Source organism: Cupressus sempervirens, chromosome 11 (genome assembly GCF_028749045.1).
Source record: "Cupressus sempervirens isolate cs-2001-9-10 chromosome 11, ASM2874904v1, whole genome shotgun sequence".
Classification (NCBI taxonomy): Eukaryota; Viridiplantae; Streptophyta; class Pinopsida; order Cupressales; family Cupressaceae; genus Cupressus; species Cupressus sempervirens.
This window is the reverse complement of record NC_143128.1, coordinates 479407322-479427683: the sequence shown is the minus strand read 5'-3', so window position 1 is coordinate 479427683 and position 20362 is coordinate 479407322.

The following is a 20362-nucleotide window of genomic DNA, read 5'->3' as shown; positions in this document are numbered from 1 at the left end:
AGAGATCTGTAATCAAAAAATTAGTTGCATTCAAATTAGGTCACCTCATTGTTACTCTCTAACCATTGTAGCAGTGATCTAAATCTCCTAATAGAGCTGGCTTAACAGCTATGTGCAAATCCTCTAACAAGGTGGCAATTCCATTGAATTGTTCTCAAGACCTCTAACAAGGCCACTCCTAATAGGGTGATTAAATCCTCTAATAGTGTCACACATAATAGTGTGTTTTGTAACCTTTAATAGGGTTGGCTCCTAACAGGGCTCACTTTAGAAGAGTGAAAAATAGTAACTAGTTGCATTTGGTGGTTTTTTCCCAAATTGGGTTTCCATGTTAAATCCTAGTGTCAAATGTGTTCATGCTATTTCCCTTTATGTGGTTGCAACTAAGTCAAAGTAATGGTAATCATAGATATAATCTAAAGGTTTATGTGTTAATCATTTACTAAGGTAATCTAGTTATTACCGAGTTACATCATTCTATGTGTTTACCGAGCTTCAACAATATTCAGTTATCTGTTTGCATTTTGTATTGACATCTAAGGGATCTGGAATTTTATTTTGTAGTAACTAATTCACCCCTTCCTCTTAGTTACTCCTCTTATATTTTCAATAATTGGTATCAAAGATTTTGGTGCTTGTAAAGAAGGTTTCAAGGATCTAAGCTAAAGATCAGGATGTCTTACAAAAGAGAGATTCCCAAGTTGAACAAAGATAATTTTGCAGCATGGCAAGGACTAATGATGTTACATCTAGCTACCATTAGTGATTCAAGTTAAAAATATCTTGATGTTGAATACAAAACTCCCACTGGAACATTATCAGTTGAAGATATTGCTGAAAAGAAGAATCATAATATCATGATGATTGACATTGCATCTCCTCTCAGTTATGCTAAATTTGATGAGGTAAAATATTGCAAAACTACTTTTGAAATGTGGAACAAACTGCTTTTGATGATGATGTAAAAAGAGACAAAGTAGAAAGCCTTAGAGGAAAATTTGATCAAATGAGAATGATAGAAGATGAATACATTGCAAAATATGTGGAGAGAATCAAGGCCAGTGTAAGTGCAATCATAGCATCTAGAGGAGACATTAAGGAGGAACAGTTGTAAGTAAAGTGCTCAAAACTCTTCTTCCCATTCATGCAATTAGAGTGTCTACTATTCAAGAAAAGAGATGTGATCCAAATAAAAAAATAGACTTGGATGCTCTAGTTGGAAGATTGATAGCTTTTGAATTACATAACTATGATAACTATGTTCCTGCTTCAAAGAATATTGAATCTGCATTTAAAGCTAAGCTCATACTCAAAGAAAAGGGTAAAAAGTCAAAGTCTAGTCAATCAAGAAGTAAAGAAGATGGACAATTAGAATAAAGTTCAGACAATGATCTTGAAGTTGTTGAAGCCCTACTTGCAAGGAAGTATTCCAAAGGCAGAGGAAAGCACAAAGGTAAAGTTCCTTTGATCTTCTTTTCTTGTGAAGAAGTTGGTCACATTGCTGCTAGGTGTCCAAACAAGGAAATCAAGGATGAGAAGAAAAGTAACAAGCATAAAGGCAAGAAGGAATCCAAGAACTACAAGAACTACAAAGACAAAGGTAAGAAAACTTGTTTTATAGCTAAAGATTTTGATAATAGTGAAGATGAAATGGTATATATTGCCATGAAAGATGAATCTGATGATGAAGGAGATAAAATCACACTTATATCTCATGTTAGCAAAAATGATCTATAGATTATTGATAGTGGTTGCTCACATCATATGACTGGTGAAATTTTTTTTTTTGAGCATATGGAATATTATGATGGAGATAGTGTAAGATTTGGAAACAATGAACCTTGTAACATAAAAGGAAAAGGATGTATCTTGTTGACTAAAGAATTTGATGTATTCCTAGAAGAGTAAGAGGTATTCCTAGTTTGAAAAAACATAGAAGAGTAAGAGGTATTCCTAGTTTGAAAAAACTTGACATGGGTCTATGCAAGAATTGTCAAATTGGTAAGATGGGAAAAACTAGCTTCAAAAGAAAAGACTACCAGTTAGAAGAAGTCTTAGAAATTGTTCATATAGATTTATGTGGACCTATTGAAATAGAAAGCTATAGTGGAGAAAAAAATTTCATTCTTTTTGTTGATGATTATTCTAGAATGATGACAATAATGTATCTAAAAGATAAATCAAAAGCCTTTCAAAAATTTAAGTGGTATTTGGCAAAAGTAGAAAAGGAAATTGGAAAAGGTTGAAATGCTTAAGATTAGACAGAGGTGGTGAATTCATCTCCCATGAATTTAATAATTTTTGCATTGAAAGAGGAATCAAAAGACAAGTATCAGCCCCTGGTACACCATAGCAGAATGGTATAGCTGAAAGAAGAAATAGATCTATCATGGACTGTGCAAGAATGTTGATGATTGAAAATAATGTTGCTCTCAAATATTGGAAGGAAGTTATCAACATTGTAGTTTATACCTTAAACATAGTTCAATTAAAGAAAGATTCAAACAAAACACCTTATTAGCTATGGTATGGCTACAAACCTAATGTAAGTTACTTGAAAGTATTTGGAAAAAAATGTTATATATTGAAAGAATCTAGAAAAGGAAAATTTTATGTAAAAGGTGGTGAAGGCATATTTCTAGGATACTCTTGCAGAAGCAAAGAATATAGATGTTTGAATTTGTCTACTCACAAAATTATAGAAAGTGCACATGTCGAAATTGATGAATTTGTAAATAAGAGTGAAGAAGAAAGCAACAAGGAACCTAAAGATTGCAGAAGATTTTTTTACTATGAACCTGATACTCTACCAAATCTATCTAAGAGAAAAGAAACTTCATCTCCGAAGTCCCTAAAAACTTCAATAGTTACCGAGTTGCAAATAGTGCAACCTGAGCTATAAGGACCCAGGTTACAATCAAAGGCTATCGAGCTAGTTCAAATTGAGCCTGATGGACCTGAGTCATAGATAGAAGGACCTGAGCTCAAAACTAAAATTCAAGAAGATTGTGGAACTCATTCAAAGACCAAGGAGCCTATGTTAGCAAGATATGTCAAAAGGCATCATGCACCTAATTAGATCATTGGAGACAAATTAGATGGAACAATGACAAGAAGCAAATTAAAAGATACATGTTTACTTGATAAATTTGAACCTAGAAGTGTTAAAGATGCTCTAGAAAATGAGAGTTGGATTGAAGAAATGAATGAAGAGATAGAATAGATAGAAAAGAATAAAACTTGGACTCTTGTTCCTAGACCCAAGGATAAAATGTAATTGATACAAAGTGGATATTTAGAAATAAGTTGAATGAAGATGGAAAAGTGTCAAGAAACAAAGCAAGATTAGTGTGCAAAGCTTATTTTTAAGAAGAAGGTATTGACTAGGGTGAAACTTTTGATCCTGTAACAAGACTAGAAGGTGTTAGAACTTCACTATCATATGCAACTCATAGAATATTTAAAGTATATCAAATGGATGTCAAATTTGCATTCTTAATGAGGAAGCCTACATTGAGCAACTAGAAGGTTTTGTAGATCCTAGCAAAAGAGACATGGTTTGCAAACTACACAAAGTATTATATGGTCTCAAACAAGCTTCCAAAGTTTGGTATGAAAGACTTCATAATTACTTGGTACAGATTGGTTTTCAAAGGACAAATGACAATAGTAGTCTATATATCAAAGAAGGACTAGACAAGAAGATTGTGTTGGCATAAATATTTGTTGATGATACTCTATTTACAAGAAATGATGAATTATGCAAAGCATTCTCAAAATAAATGAGTAAAGAATTTGAGATGTCCATGTTTGGTGAAATAAAATTCTTTGTTGGGTTGCAGATATAGTAGAACAAAGATGGTATCTACATCACTTAATCCAAATATATCAAGGAGATACTGAAGAAATTTGGAATGGAAGATTCAAAATCTATTGGAACCCCAATGTCTATTGGACATAAACTTTCTAAAAATAATGATACCAAGGCAGTAGATCAGACCACATATAGATCGATGATTGAAAAATTTCCATATGTAGTGCATACAAGGCTTGATATTGCATTAGCAGTTGGCACGGTGGCAAGATTCTCAGCACATCACATAGAAAATTAGATGATGACAATCAAGAGAATCATGACATATTTGAAAGGTAATCATGACATATTTGAAAGGTACTAAACAATATGGATTATGGCACAAACTTGGAGGAAATTTAGACTTGAAAGAATTTACTAATGTTGATTGGGTAGGAAGTCTTAATGATAGAAAAAGCACTAGTGGTAGAGCATTCTTTCTTGGTAAAAGACTAGTATCTTGGACAAGCAAGAAGAAAAATTGTACATCTCAATCCACAACAAAGGTAGAATATGTAGCAGCAGCAGTCAATTGTTCTAGCATTGTTTGGTTTAAACAATTGTTGGAAGGAATGAAGGTAGAAATCAAAGATCCAATAGTCATATTTTGTGATAACACCAGTGCAATCAACATATCAAAGAATCTAGTAATGCATTCCAAAACAAAGCATATTGCTATAAAATATCATTTCTTAAAAGAATTAGTGCAGAATAAAGATGTTAGATTGGAATATGTAAATACAAAAGAACATATTGTAGACATATTCACCAAGCCATTACCTAAGGATGCATTTCTATATCTAAGAGGTAAGCTAGGGGTCATTCCCCTATCTGAGATTCACTAAATGAAGTTTAGTGAATGCATCAACCAAAACCTGTTGAAGATCAATAAGTTGGTGCAAAATTAGCAAGGACATATTGTAGATGAATCAGTACTTAAAGTACATTGGTATTTATAGAATTATTGTCTTTGACATGTGTTTTCGAAGAGGGAGAAGTTTACTATCATATCTCTAAGAAATTTTTGAACTAGAATAAAGTAAAGAACCAAAGAGGGAGAAGTTTTCAAAGAAGTTTTCTAAAAGAGGGAGAATGTTTTGAATAAACTTGGTAGCAACTATTGCAGATAGAATCTAGTGAAAGGAAGAGCTCATACTGATAGAGGGAGATCTCAAGTCTAAAATTCAAAATTTCATTGTGTTAAGACATGTTGTGTTACCATCAATGCCAAAGAGGGAGATTGTTGGATACAATTGATTAATTGTGTGTTGTCTTTGATGTTACACAAATTTCATATCATTATTAGTCAGTATATGTTGAGCTCACTCGAGTAGTGAAGATAGTTCTCAATGTCTATCGAGCATTCTTGTGTTTTCCTAGTTCAGAAGGCAATGTCCATTGAGTTCAAGCGGGTGTCAAAGGAAAATTTGCAAAAAGTGAGTGTTAACCAAGCTCACTTGGTTAATGAAGGAAAATTTTGGATGGAACCAGTGCTAACCGAGCTCACTGAGTTGCAAAAGATTTTCGTAAGTTTGTAGTGTTAATCAAGCTTTTGTTGGTTAACACAAGAAATTTTTTTTGAGTTAGTTTCTACCGAGTTGGGTTGGCTAATGAAGAATTTTCTTATTTTGTTGTACTAAGATTAATTGATTTATCTATTGATTCTAGCTGACTATGGTGATGAATATTGATTATTTTAAGTTGTATTTGAGATGACTTGATAAAGTGGAAGATATAAGTATAAGGTCAAGTTGTGACTTCAAAGTGTGAAAGTGAAAGAGATGATGGTGTGATTGAAGATTTACTGATGAGAAGAGAAAGAAAATTTGAAGGATAAGTAGAATATCCTTGTGGAGTAGCAAAGATATAATCGATAAGGAAGGATCAAGTACAAGCCATAACAGAGATCTGTAATCATCAAATCAATTGCATTCAAATTAGGTCATCTCAGTGTTACTCTCTAACCATTGTAGTAGTGATCTAAATCTCCTAAGAGAGTTGGCTTAACAACTATTTGCAAATCCTCTAACAAGGTAGCAATTCCATTGAATTGTTCTCAAGACCTCTAAAAAGGCCACTCCTAACAAGGTGATTAAATCCTCTAACAGGTTCACACCTAATAGTGTGTTTTGTAACCTTTAACAGGGTTGGCTCCTAACAAGGCTCACTTTAGAAGAGAAAAAAATAGTAACTAGTTGCATTTGGTGGTTTTTTCCAAGTTGGGTTTCCACATTAAATCCTAGTTTCAAATGTGTTCATGCTATTTTATTTTATGTGTTTGCAACTAAGTTAAAGTAATGGTAATCAAAAATATCATCTAAAGGTTTATGTGTTAATCATTTACTGAGCTAATCCAATTATTACCGAGTTACATCATTCTATGTGTTTATTGAGCTCCAACAATATTCAGTTATCTATTTGCATTTTGTGCTGACATCTAAGGGATCTAGGAATTATTTTTGTAGTAACTGATTCACCCCTCCCCTCTCAGTTACTCCTCTTATATTTCCAATAGACCCATGCCCTTCGTTTCCCTAATGTATTCAAGACTAAATAGATCAAGATTGTGCTCAGTAGAATACATGACAACTTCATTTGGCTAGAAGATGAACCCATTAAGATCACTAAAAGAATCATTAGCTAAGTGTTAGGGTATCCTACCCTAGACTAACCCAAGAGCATGTGAAGTGATTCAAAAGAGATAATTGAGAAGAACATAGGTGCAGTATAGAATAATAGAGGAATTCCTATAGATTCAATCTCAGACACCCTAATTGCTTTTGTTGTGAGAGTGATAGCTGACAAGTTCTTTCAATCTAGCAGATTGAATAGTGTGTCCTACATGGCTATAGATTTGGGATACAAAATAGTAAAGAGAGACCTCACCTATGACCTTGCTGAGTCACAACTTCAACAACTATTTGAAAACTTGCAAGCCATAAGGAACTCTAAGAGTGCATCTTTAAAATTTGGCTTTGTATTAGTTTGTATATTCTTTTATGTGCAAAACATATTTCTTTCATTTGGTAAAGGTTTTTGGAAGACCAACAAGTCAATTGTAGTTCAGATTGGAGAATTCATAAAGCAACTTGGAGATAACTTTGAGTTAGTGATGACAAGTTATTTTGAAGACTTTGAGATGTCTATGAAGCAAAGATTGAGAATTCTATTGTCACTAGTTGAGAAACATTATGATGATGTTTACTTTCTAGGTGATACTAATTATACATATGTGCAGATAGTCCTACCCATGGTCAAATGGCTTAAGCCCTTTCTATATGAGATAAATATTGATGAAGAATAAACAACTATTAAAGCTTTACTAGTAGAAGAGATAGATAAAGGTACCACCTTATTTGGTAATTATGAGGTAGCAAAGTTGAGGATCACAACAGATTTGAAAACAACTACTATTCTTAGAAAGAAGAACAAAATAGTGAAGAAGTTGAAAGAAAGATTTGGTGAAGGGGGAGATGAAGAAGAGGAAGAACAAGTCCAAGCCCCTTTGGAAATTACTTAAGGACAAGGAGAAGATGAGGAAGCTTATGAAGAAGGTTCCAAGGGAGAAGAAGCTGAGGAAGCACCCAAGCCTGGTAAAAAGAAAAGAAAAGCTAAGGAGCCTGAAGTGGAGAAAACCAAGAAGAAGATTGTGAAACTATCACAATAGAAGCCAAAAACTCCTATTACTAGGGCTAGCACAAGGGCAGCCACTAAGAAAGTCAAGATTGTTGAGAAACCTAAAGTCAAGAGGACCATTGCTTTTCTAGTGCTATTGCACTAAGAAAAGTTGATTTAACAACCAAGATGGAAAATGTGAAAAAGGTTTTAGAGAATATCTTTTCTCTATACAAAAATCTTTGTGATGTGAATTTATTCACATAAGAAGTATAGAGGGATTTTGACCAACTAGAGGGAGATCTAAAGATTACAAGTGATACCTTAAAATTAACTTGGTTAAAGTCAATCACATTTTCAAAGACTGCTATCTACTCAAGGTTAGCTAGCTGCATTACAAGCACAAGATGCTAACATTCAAGCTACCTTGATCAACATCCAATCCATGTTGAACCCACACATGGAAGTGTTACACAAGGAACTAGCCTTTTCTGAAACCTTGACAAAGAAAGATTCTCATATTTCTACTCATGATGGCCTAGTTAACCTTGCTATCGAGATATATATTCAGTACCAATCTCTAGAGGTAGCATGAAACAATTGGGATGCAGAATTAAAGATCATCATGAAGGTCCATAAAACATTTTTGGACAAACACACTATTAGTGTATCACCCATGACATAAGTGTCAAAAAAGGGGGATAGTAGCTATAAGGAGCTATAGTGAATAAAAGGGGGATAATAGATATATAAGTGTAGAAACAGGGTATAACAAACATACTCAAAATGAGTATCAAATTCAAAAATAGAAAGGAAACATTTACTCAAGGGGAGTAATAGAGTTATGGAATTTTGAAGAGGTATGACTATTCAAGTCATCAGTTTTGCAAAATTTTGAAGTTTCAAAATTTTGTATGGGAACTGAGTAAAGTATATATATTGTTTGAGTTATGCTCATAGTTAAGATGTATATGCATGACAACATGTTTTTGAAACTCATGTTAAAGGGGAAGATTGTTAATCTTAGATTTTTTTTGAAAAATGAGTGAAAAATACTTAGTCATATTCATAATGTATGTCAAGTAATCAAAGCAAGCTAAGTAATTAGTGCGAGCTAAGTGATCAAAGCATGACAAGCATTAGTTGCCAGATAATACAAGTTGAGTAATATACATAGACAGTTTTGAGCACTAGTATATGTTGAGAAGATAGTGAGTGCCAAGTCACTCATAAGCTGAGTAAAAAAAGCATGCCAAGTCATTCAGGAGATAAGTTACAACACTAAAGATGTAATGGATGCCGAGCATCAGAGCCTTCAAGTGTCGAGTGAATAATTTTGGACATAGTTGTTTGTAATGGCACAAACTCCTATATAAACCATTTTTAGGCCAACTTGAGGATTGTTTTATGATTCTAGAAGATTTATACAGGTGTATATTATTAATCCCTATGCATTACATGCAACCAATTAGATTAAGGGATGTTCTAAGTGAAAAAATGGATGAATCACAATTGTTGATTCTAACCTAACCCTAGCTCACCTAAGTCTTCTTAAGGAGGGAAAAATCTAAAGAGTTTTCATGTGGGGATGAGAAGAGATGTGTGAATGCTAATTATAAAGTGAGAATTAAGGTGGCTATGGAGGTTGTGATCATGTTATGAATTACATAATCAGTTAGAGAGAATAGAGGAAAGAATAGAGAGGATAAAAGAGATACATCTGATTAGGAGGATCAAGTACACATCATGAAAGATATGATCTATGATATCTAGAATAGAGGTTCTATAAGAATTTGTCTTAGGGTAGAATTCACCCAAGACCAAGGAAATCAAACACAAGCACAACAATAGACCAAAGAGATGTTGGAGTTGAGGAAAGCCAACTCCAAAGATGCCCAAGATCACCTGCATGCGAGAACTTGTCAAAGAGAAGCCAAGGAGAGGAAGAGCATGGAGCAAGGGTAAAACCCTAAACGGACATGAGAGACCAATATGCAAACACAAGAAGAAATGTATTTACAATATGCACAATGCCTTATGTGATGAAAATACAATGAGGGAGAGGTCACTTATAAAGACCTCATGGAAGTTTGTAGAACAAGCTGGAAGGTGGTAGAAGATAAGGATGACAACTCAGCACATATCCACAAAAGGTGGAACATGCTAGAAGGGAACAAACTCTCGTGTTGTCAACAACTAACCACTACATGCATTAAATACAAAATATTAAATAAATGCATTTACCTAAGTAAGCTTAAGTAATAGAATAAATAATTAATTATTAATTATTTACTCTAACACCCCCCCTTAAGTGCAACTTAGGGAAATGCCTTCAGCTCACAAAACTAAGATGAATGCAGAATGGGTCCCGAAAACGAGGCCATGTTAGGTACCCAAGTACAATGTAATAAAATGTAACCTCTAAAAATAGGGAAAGAGAGAAAACCACGTGGGAAAAACCCTCCCCCAAAAAGAGGTAAGAACCTAGTGAAGAACTGAAGAAGCCTCCAACTAGGGAAATTTCCCCTAAAATAGGAACAAGGAGTGATCATGAAGAAGCATCATTGAAGCATGAAGAAGCTGCAAATTTGCCAAACTGCTGATCAAAAGAACCTCCATGAAAAAAGAAGGCACGAACCGAGCATGTCTATATGGTAGATGATCCATTTCACCGAAATGAATAGGTAGCCAACCACTACAATCGCCTTGTATATAGGATCAACCACTAAATACATAGTTCACACTATCGAACCATCGAATCAAGGATGCATTAGAACAACAGCATAACCCCCCCTTAATGCAGACATGGTGTGATGACATGCAACTGAGAAGGTGGGCCAAAGTCTCCTACAGAAGAACCAAGAATGAGGAGAGAGGAAAAGAGGTACAAACACCTATAAAGACACGATCAAACGGACTCTGCATGGGGCTAATGTCATGGAAGGGACACTCACTTGACAAAGGGAGAATGCCTAAAACAACAAACAAAGATCCCCCCCATGGTGCTTTATGAAAATAGTGCATGTACAACTGACTCAAAACAACGTTCATGATCACCGGAATGCAAAAGTGGCACTTGATCTCAGTATGATACAAAAAAGTGCTTCAAAATGATAGCTACAACGATCAATATTAAAAAAAAGCTACAACAAAATAAAGTACAGCTAAAAACAAGAGAATCCATGCTAAGAAAACGACCTCGGGCCTAAAACACTCAAGATATCCACCATATAGAAAAAATGCCAAAACTATGATAGAAAGAGTAGAGGCCAAAAATTAAGAAAAAAGACTACATTTCTGAAAAGGTGACAGAACCAGCTTTCCAAAAATATAAAGTTTTCAAAAAATAGGCATGGCACACAAAAGATATGCTTGCCGGAGTCAAAAATAGGACTACGGACTTCAACTAAAAAAATGGGCAGTAAAAAAACATCAAAATCAAAAAATACCTACACCAATGTCTCCATCTCGGAACCAACTTTTTGGCACTTCTTTCGGATTAAAAAAATACCTCGTCTGCAAAAGTTATGGCCAAAAAACCAAAGGTAACTCCAAAAGAGAACCTGAAGGAGATGTGTAAGGTGGTTTGATGACACCATGTTGACGTCAATAGTATAACACAAAAAATTTGATAGTCGTGTGGTCATCACCGCAAAAAGAGGCCACGTGGCAGTGCCACATGGGCACCACATAGCGGGCGATTAACATGGTAGGGACCACGTGGCAATGGGCCACATGGCGCCCGTGCCACGTGTCAGGCACAGATTGGCTCTGACGGGCGCTGACTGTGTCAAGTGACGAGTTGAGCTGTCCAAAAAATTCACTGACTATTCAGGAGCTGGGCGACGGCGAACTGCAGCTGTGCGGGTGGAGAAAACCCACAGTAGAGCAGCACTAACAGTTGTGCGGGCGGAGCGGCTCGTAGAGGAGAGGCGCCAAAAAACTTAGGAGGCACCGCCGGGAGGAGGGGCGGCCGAGTCGGGAGGAGGTGGCCCTACAGCACGGCACCGATGGTGTGCGAGTGCCCCCATGGTCGTGCACGAGCATTACTGCGGTGGTGCGGCCCACATATATATTTTTAAAAATTTTGATGCCAAATTGTCCATACGACCCCCTGCAACTAAATTTTTTTGCCTCCTAGAGCTCTGTCTCAAAAATCAAAAAGTATTATATGAATCCTGACTACAAACAGCCTTTCGGATCAAATGGTGATGTCCATTTGGTCCCAATGTGCTCTGAAAAATCATTGATCTCCTAATTTGAAAAAAAAATGCACAAACAAACTAGGGTTTGTGACTTCAAATCATGGCTTCAGAAATCTTTCAACGGAGCAGCAGTAGGAAGGCTCTGATACCATGTTGGAGTTGAAGAAAGCCAACTCCGAAGATGCCCAAGATCACCTGCATGTGAGAACCTGTCAAAGAGAAGCCAAGGAGAGGAAGAGCATGGAGCAAGGGTAAAACCCTAAACGGACATGAGAGACCAATATGCAAACACAAGAAGAAATGTATTTACAATATGCACAATGCCTTATGTGATGAAAATACAATGAGGGAGAGGTCTCTTATAAAGACCTCATGGAAGCTTGTAGAACAAGCTGGAAGGTGGTAGAAGATAAGGATGACAACTCAGCACATATCCACAAAAGGTGGAACATGATAGAAGGGAACAAACTCTCGTGTTGTCAACAACCAACCACTACATGCATTAAATACAAAATATTAAATAAATGCATTTACCTAAGTAAGCTTAAGTAATAGAATAAATAATTAATTATTTACTCTAACAAGAGAGAGTATGATCAGAATGACTATATATTCATTCAATATGCCATTATGAAAGTACACTAGGAGTGCCTATATATAAAGGCCTCTGGAGAGCTTTTAGAATTCATAAAAGTCAGCAACATGATAAGTCATACAACCAAGCACATGTCCACTAGATATGGGTTATTCTCCATTAAACACAAAAGTAAGTGCAATGATGTGAGGATAAACCTACAATGGTGTACCACACAAATTAGTGGTGTAGACAACATGTGTTAAAAATGAAGTGCGAATAACTATGTTTTCTACATGACAACTTAGTGAATGATGCAAACTCTAGTGTTGTAGACACCATGTGTTGAATTAGAGTTGTGTACTTTAGTGTTGTCAACATGACAACTCATGAAAGTACACAAACTCCTAAGTGTCTCACTAAATAAATAATAAAATAATGCATTAACCTAAGTAAACTTAAGTAAGTGTAAATAGTATATACTTATTTACACGAACACCCTCCCTTAAGTGCAACTTAGGGAAATTCCCTTAAGCTTACGAAATCTAGGATGCAATGCATGATGGGTCCTGGCTACTAGGCCATGTTAGGTACCCATGTACATAATTAAAATGCAATCTATCATAAAGCAAAGAAAGAGGGAAAACCTCATGGGAAAAACCCTCCCCCAAAAAGAGAGATGAAAAACACACACGATTTATGGATGGATGGAGTAATCAAGACCCCCCCAATACGACATACATCCAGTATATACATAAGAGAAAAATGAGAAGAGGAAGAGAGACAAGATAAGCTCCCCCCCAAAAAGAAGAATGCCTACAAATGACTACTCTAATGAAGAAGTTGATCTAAGACTGCAGAATGGTGTTCCTCCCCTTAGGAGGAAACAAGGCGAAGGGTACAAAGAAGATGCTTCTACCATACGTGGAAAGAATCATATAGGTAAGTGATGTCTCTAAAACCTACTCAACTGGCTGAAGAACATGTCTCAAAGAACTGTTTTTCTACTCAACTGATGAAGAACCCCTCTATAGTTGTTGATCATAAGTATCCACAATCACTTCAACCTGTGACAATCAATCATGTAGAGAATGAACAAGAGGGTTGAATGGAGCCCTCGTGACAACTGAAGAAGGTGTTGCTACATCAAGAAGAAGAGGTAGATCATTAATATTGTCCCCAAATATGTTAGTGAAGCTAGACCTAGAAGACTGGATGTACCCTACTATGCTGGACCTATCACTGTGGATATATATGCATGTGGACTATATTGATGTAGTGACCTCTGATTGCAACTATCAATAGAACCCCACACATATGAATCTGTTGAAGTATTATCGCTGGTGTCACTATTAGTTTCCACATGGTACGATGTGCAAAGAGGATTAGAGGACAAGCTAGGTGAACTTTTCTCAAAGTGTACATCCTTCTCCACATAAATTTGATGTGTCTCTAGATCCATGAGTCTGTATGCCTTCACACGGTCTTCATAACCAATGAAAGTACAAGGCTAAGGTGACTGTGCCTTGTATCCCCTAAAAGATATCTTTGCCCATACAAGACAACAAAAGACTCTAAAGTGTGTCACAATAGGTTTTTTGCTGCACCATACCTCAAAAGGAGTCTTTCCATCTAAGGCTAGATGAGGAGATGGATTAAAAATGTGAGTGGCACTGCTAATTGCTTCGACTTCAAGTGATGGATCTAGAGACTTGGCTTGTATCATTGAACTTGCCATAGATTTGAGAGTCCTAATCCTCAGTGTTGCAACATCTGTCTTATGCAGACTGAATGCTAGCAAATTCTAAAGATTAATTCCCTCAAGTCTGCAAAAGTATTTTAGTCTTCTATTCACATACATGCTTCCATTGTCCATTCTTAGAACTTTGATGGCTTTCCTTGATTTCTATTCAACATGAGTCTTGAAGGCTAGAAACTTGTCCAACACTTCATTCTTATGACAAAGAAAGTAGACCCAAGTTTATCTTGTAAAGTCATCAACGAAAGTAAGTATATAGTGACCCTGGGTGACTGATGTAAAAGAACCTGCTAATACCATGTGAACCATTTGCAGAACAACTAGTGCTCTTGAAGACTTCCCTTTCTATAACTTCCCCTATGGATGCATATCCACTGAATCTATTGAACATTCACCTATAGAAAAGTTGATTTGGGGTAGACCTTTGACCATTCTATTTGTGCAAAGTTGTCGAAGATAACGGAAGGAAAGATGTCCATACCACTTATGCCATAATTGGATTTTAGAATTTGACTGATATTACAAGGCCTTTGAAGGAGACTTGGGCACAAAATGGGAGAAAGAGTACAACCTTTTGTCATGATTCACTTTCCCCACTACAACTAAGGAGTCATCTTTTAGACTATGCACCTATACTGAGTCGAAAAGGAACTCAACTCTATGTCCATCTCCAAGGTGAGTGATTTGGTAGATTGATAGGAGATTAGAACTTAGGTTTGGAACATAGAGAACATCTTGAAACTCTCAATTTTCTATTTCCACATTTCCTTTTCCTTCAACTTCCATTTTGGTATCATCTCCTAGGAAGATGTGTGGTACCTTTAACTACTTCATTGAAGAAAAATCCTCCTTTGAAGAACCCATGTGAAATGAGGCACCTAAGTCAAGAATCCATTCCTTTGAAGAGTTTGAATTAGTCAAGATTGCTTTCTCTTTTCCCTTTGAATCTAAAGAAGACTCTTTATCCTTATAAGCATTAGGTAGTGGAACATTATGTTTCTTTATGATGTTAGTCAACTCATCAATCTTCTTATGATAACACTCATGTTCTTCATGAACCATTTTCTTGCAATAGGCACACTTTTCCTTCTCCTTATTGTTGTCCCCCTTCTTGTTGGAATTTGAGAAAGATTTGCCTTGTTGATTCGATTATGGTGTTGTCTTCTCTACATTCTCTGATTTGTTCTTCCACTTCTTTTTCTTACCCTTTCCTTTATTTGAAGATTGTCCAGCTGAATGTTGAGAACCCTCATTATTGGCTACCAAAGCTTTAGATTTAGGTGAATTGAGAATCCCCATTGATTCCAAATTCTTTTCTTCTGTATCCAATAGATCAACATATTCATCAAAAGAGACTTTCTTATAGGAAGACCCTAATGTAGTCTTTGAGGTGTTAAAAGAAGAAATAAATGTGGAACACTCTAATGGCAGCTTGTTATGTATGAGATAGATCAATTTGTCATTTTTGATAGAATTCCCACAATTAGTAAGCTTTGTCCTTAGTTCATTCACCTTAATGATAAAATCATGTATAGAATCAAATGACTTAGAATCTAAGGAGACAAGCTCATCTTCAATTTTGAGAACATCCTCTTCAGACACTTTACCATATAGGTGTTCGAGGGTATCCCAAGCTTCCTTGGATGTAGAACACTTATTAATTTGATACATGATCTTGTCATCAACCTCCAAAAATATATCACCTAGGGCTTTCCTATCCATTGCTACCCAAGCTGAAATATCAGTTGCTGATACATTATCTCCTGCTAGTTTAGGAAGAGTACCATCTACATATTGAGAAACTCCATTGTCATTAAATGATACCACATTTTGATGGATCATGTAGCATAGTTATGTGGAGTTAATTTAAGAAACTTAAATTTTCTCATGATGCAAAAAATGAAAGAAAATTGTAGAAAAGGACACAACACCAAGAACACCCCCCCTTTTCACTAAATCAAGAAACCCCCCCAAAATAGATGCTTTGGGAACTTTATAAGTAGTGTGATTACAATGGGCCACTTGCCAATTTTTGGCCTTCATGGACTTTTGATTTTTCTTGTTACAACCTCTTGAAAGATTAGAAATCTGGAACTTTACAATGTATAATAATTCTGATGTAATACAAAGCAAAGAAAGGCCCAATTTATGAAAGTGACACTTCTATCCACACAAACCTACAATATGACTATAGATCTAGAAATTAGATGAAAAATAACACACTTTAAAAAAAATGGAACGTCTTTTCAAGTCCAGATGTGCTCGTACAGAGCGTTTGAAGTTGCAAAATGTAGGATTATGTAGGTGCAGTCACCAAAAAATGCAATTTGTGACAAATCCATGCACCAAACTAGAAAAGAGCTACACCACTAAAAAGCTTAACAAATTCTACCCAATTTCAAAAAAATTCACACCTGATTTGGAGTCCAGATGACTGAGATATTGCCTCCCAAAGTCGGATTGGAAAATCAAAAATCAATCTGGAGAGGGGTTGCATTGGCAAAAGATAGGGTTAAATTTGACGATCATACAACCATCATATTAGTTCTAATTTTTCCATGAATGACGACTAGATGACCCTCAAATTTGAGCTCATAAAATGATGAAGTTAGCGACTCCAAGCCCTATGATGATGTCAATAGTACAGATTCGTATGACCATACTGTATGGATAGTGTTGACATGGAAGGGTACTTGAATGGTGATGTTGGTGCCTACATGGGTGATTACTGTGTCTAACATACTATTGACTAGGCGATAATTAGTCTGATGATGTAGGATGAATGAATAATCATTGTGTATCCACCTTGGCTCATTGTCGTGTGTCACGTAGAGTACTGTAGAGCTAAGCAATAAATATGCACTGTGTGGCATAGGCAAGTGGAGGAGACTTATGCGGTGGCTGTTGTGTGGTAGTCACACACTACGTGGTGTGATTAGGAGAGCAATAGGTGCACAGATGCCACATGGCATAGTAACTGTGATGCTAGAAACTACTTAGACAGTGGACAGAATTAGTTTTCATTGTTACTAGAAAACATTGTTTGCACGCCAGACTTTCTCACTGCAGGTGGCCAAGTTTTGTTTGTGGCTAGAATGGATTTTATGCGGCACCGAGTTTTTGATATTTGTCCTACATTCATGGGTAAAAAAATACCAAAGTGCTTAAAAGAAATAGCCCGTGGATGCAATATAAACACTGTTGCGGGAGGTTATTATTGTCGAGCTGGTTATTTTGGGTCGCTGAAATTGTAACCTTGGCCACTGGTATAAAATTGTACAGTCGTTGGTGTGCTCTCTGTGGTGGCCAAATTTGATGAGGCTGAATTTAGTAGGATTATGCTGGAATAATTAATGCTTGTGAAATAATAAATAGTTTGCAGGGCTAGGGTGTGACTGCCCAATTCTGCAAAAAAAAATTCTCTGTCAGCCCGATTGGGCAGAATAATTTCCAAAAATAAAATTAAAAAATGCAGAGATTAAAATAAATTAGATCTAAAAATTCAATTAAATAGATCTGAAAATGACCATACCCAATTTGTAAATCAATGTCTTCGGGTGCTGGTTTGCAAAAAAATTTACCTCATGATCAACTTTAGCCCAACATAGGCAAATTTATAGTTGATCTTCACCGAATCAACATTTCAGACACAATGGTGAGGTCAGATCTAGCTTTAGTGCTCCCAATTTCTATAGATTCTCTGGATTTGGGTCAAGGTGCTAAAGCATGAACAGTCTCGAATGGCTATATGTAGAGAATCTCCTCAAGCTCTGGTACCATGTAAGAATTTGGCTTAGGGTAGAATTCACCCAATACCAAGGAACTCAAACACAAGCACAATAGTAGACCAAAGAGAGAGTATGATTAGAATGATGATATATTCATTCAATATTCCATTATTAAACTACACTAGGAGTGCTTGTATATAAAGGCCTCTAGAGAGCTTCTATAATGCATAGAAGTCAACAACATGATAATTCATACAACCAGACACATGTCCACCAGATATGGGTTATTCTCCATTAGGCATGAAAGTAAGTGCGATGATGTGAGGTTAAGCCTACAATGGTGTACCACGCAAATTAGTGGTTGTAGACAACATGTGCTAAAAAGGTAGTTTGAATAACTATGTTGTCTACATGAAAACTTAGTGAATGATGCAAACTCCAGTGTTGTAGACACTCATTAATACATTTGGAGTGAAATTGCGACGAAAATTTGCGATGGTGGGCAAATGTTATGTGTTTTTGTCTTTTTTTTTTCAATTATAACCCGACGACGTCGCAATTGTGACGCTAATAGGAAAAAATGTTGCAATTGTGACGCTAATGGGATATAAGAAAAAAAAAGAAAAAAATGTTGCTCATTTGAAATTTTTCATGTTCAAAATTGACACAGCTTTGCGCGTGGTGAAAGGGCCAAGGTAACATTCAGAGGACTCTTGCCATTGTAGTTTTTATTTTTGTTTTTAAGTTTAATTTGCTCAAGAAAATTGATAGAAATAATCTATGACATTACCCATTCCACTCCCCAGACCCAGAGCTAGGCCCTAACAAGCATCGTTTCATCCCTCTCCTCTCTAGGCCAGTAGTAGAGAATCGCCACCAAAGTAGAGTATCGGTCAATTGAAATGGATTTATTGATTGGGGGCTAGTGTAGAAAGATTATTTTGCATGCTCAATAGCTAGTCGGAGTGTACTATTCTAAGGCAGCCCTACTTACTTATTATTGTTCGAGATGTGCCTATAGAAATAAAAAAAATTTTGCACAACCATTCTCCATTCCTGAAGCATTTGTGTAGTATAGTCTTGTGATAAAACATATTATTCATATCATGATTGTGAGTGAACCATCTCAGGCTCCTTACTCATACAAATGCATTGAATAACTTGAGAGGTATTTAATATTGTAAAGGAAAAGGGTTAAACCATTGTTATACTAAATACCACTCATATTATGCATAACAACTGATGACTGGCAGTCCTTATCTATACTAGTGTTAATTTTGAATGCTAAAATGCATTTCACCTGTGAATGTCAACAAATAACAATGTATGATTCTAACTAGCCTCACAACTTGGTGGTGATATTTTGTCATATGAAGAAATGAATAATACCATGCTACCACAAAAAGGCCATGGCAGAAAACATGTGGTTCACCAGTACACAGTAATCAGTTATAATTATGTCAGTCCACTACAAGCAATATTCATTGTATGCCACTGCAAGTATAGGAAATGCCCTTATATAAGGTGTTGTCACTACTAACACATACCCTTCTCTCAATATAGAAAAGGAAATGTTAGAAGAGGGTATGAACTTGGTCTATTTTTTGGTGTATATTCATAATGTCATTGCCTGTTTAAGACAGGGATTCCAAATATACAACTACTACCATACAGAAGTGATGTTTATATACGGTACTTTTTCATTGAATGCATGGGTGAAGGATGGGTGGTGGGTTAGATTAAAATGGTACAAATGAAGCAAAAATAGACTAAGGATATCTTGAGCCATTGAACAAATGTGTATGGACCCACTTTCGGCTCCTATGCTTCAGATGTAAAGGGTAAGATCTTTGGCTATCTTCAAAACCCCCACATCAAAATAATAATAATGCAAAAAACCAAAGTCAATTATATAAAATGACTGACACAATTTTAGTTTGATCTGCTCAAGCAAATGTGCCTCTCTATTAGTAATGAAAATATCATATGATGACAACAAGAATGATAGAACTACCAGTGCTCTTGACATACAAGTCAAGATCTGAAAGACTCCTCTGAAAGCCATGTGCATCCAAGTAACTGTTAGTCTTGGTGTACCATGCTTTGACAACCTACTTAAGGCCATAAAGAGCCTTCACTAGTATGTGTAACTAGTGCTCTTTGCATAATCGGTGCTCTTTGCATACAACTTTGAAATCTTGAGGCTGGGTCATGAATACTTCTTCCTCCAAATCATCATTTGATAAAGAGTGTTCTTGAGGAGGGCAAGTTGCAAGTTAATAACTGATACTAAGGTGAATCCAGCTGATGCATTGACAAATATATTACCAAGGGAGAAGTTGAGATTTTGTAGGACTTATCTTGGCAATGTCAAACTCTAACAATAGGCCTTCAGCGGGGGAATATCTCCAAAGGTTTGTAGCAATGGTTATGTTTGAAGTGGCAGATTGTTGGATAATGAAACCCAAGAGTCACCAATTTCCTCCAATTGTTAGAGACTTCACATTCTTCATTTGAAAGCTTAATATATGTGTGTGTATGTGGATAATGTTTGATTCATTAATCATTTTAATGCTAAAGCTTGCTGTTGTAATTAAAGCAGAGATATTAACAAGAGATTTCCCCTTC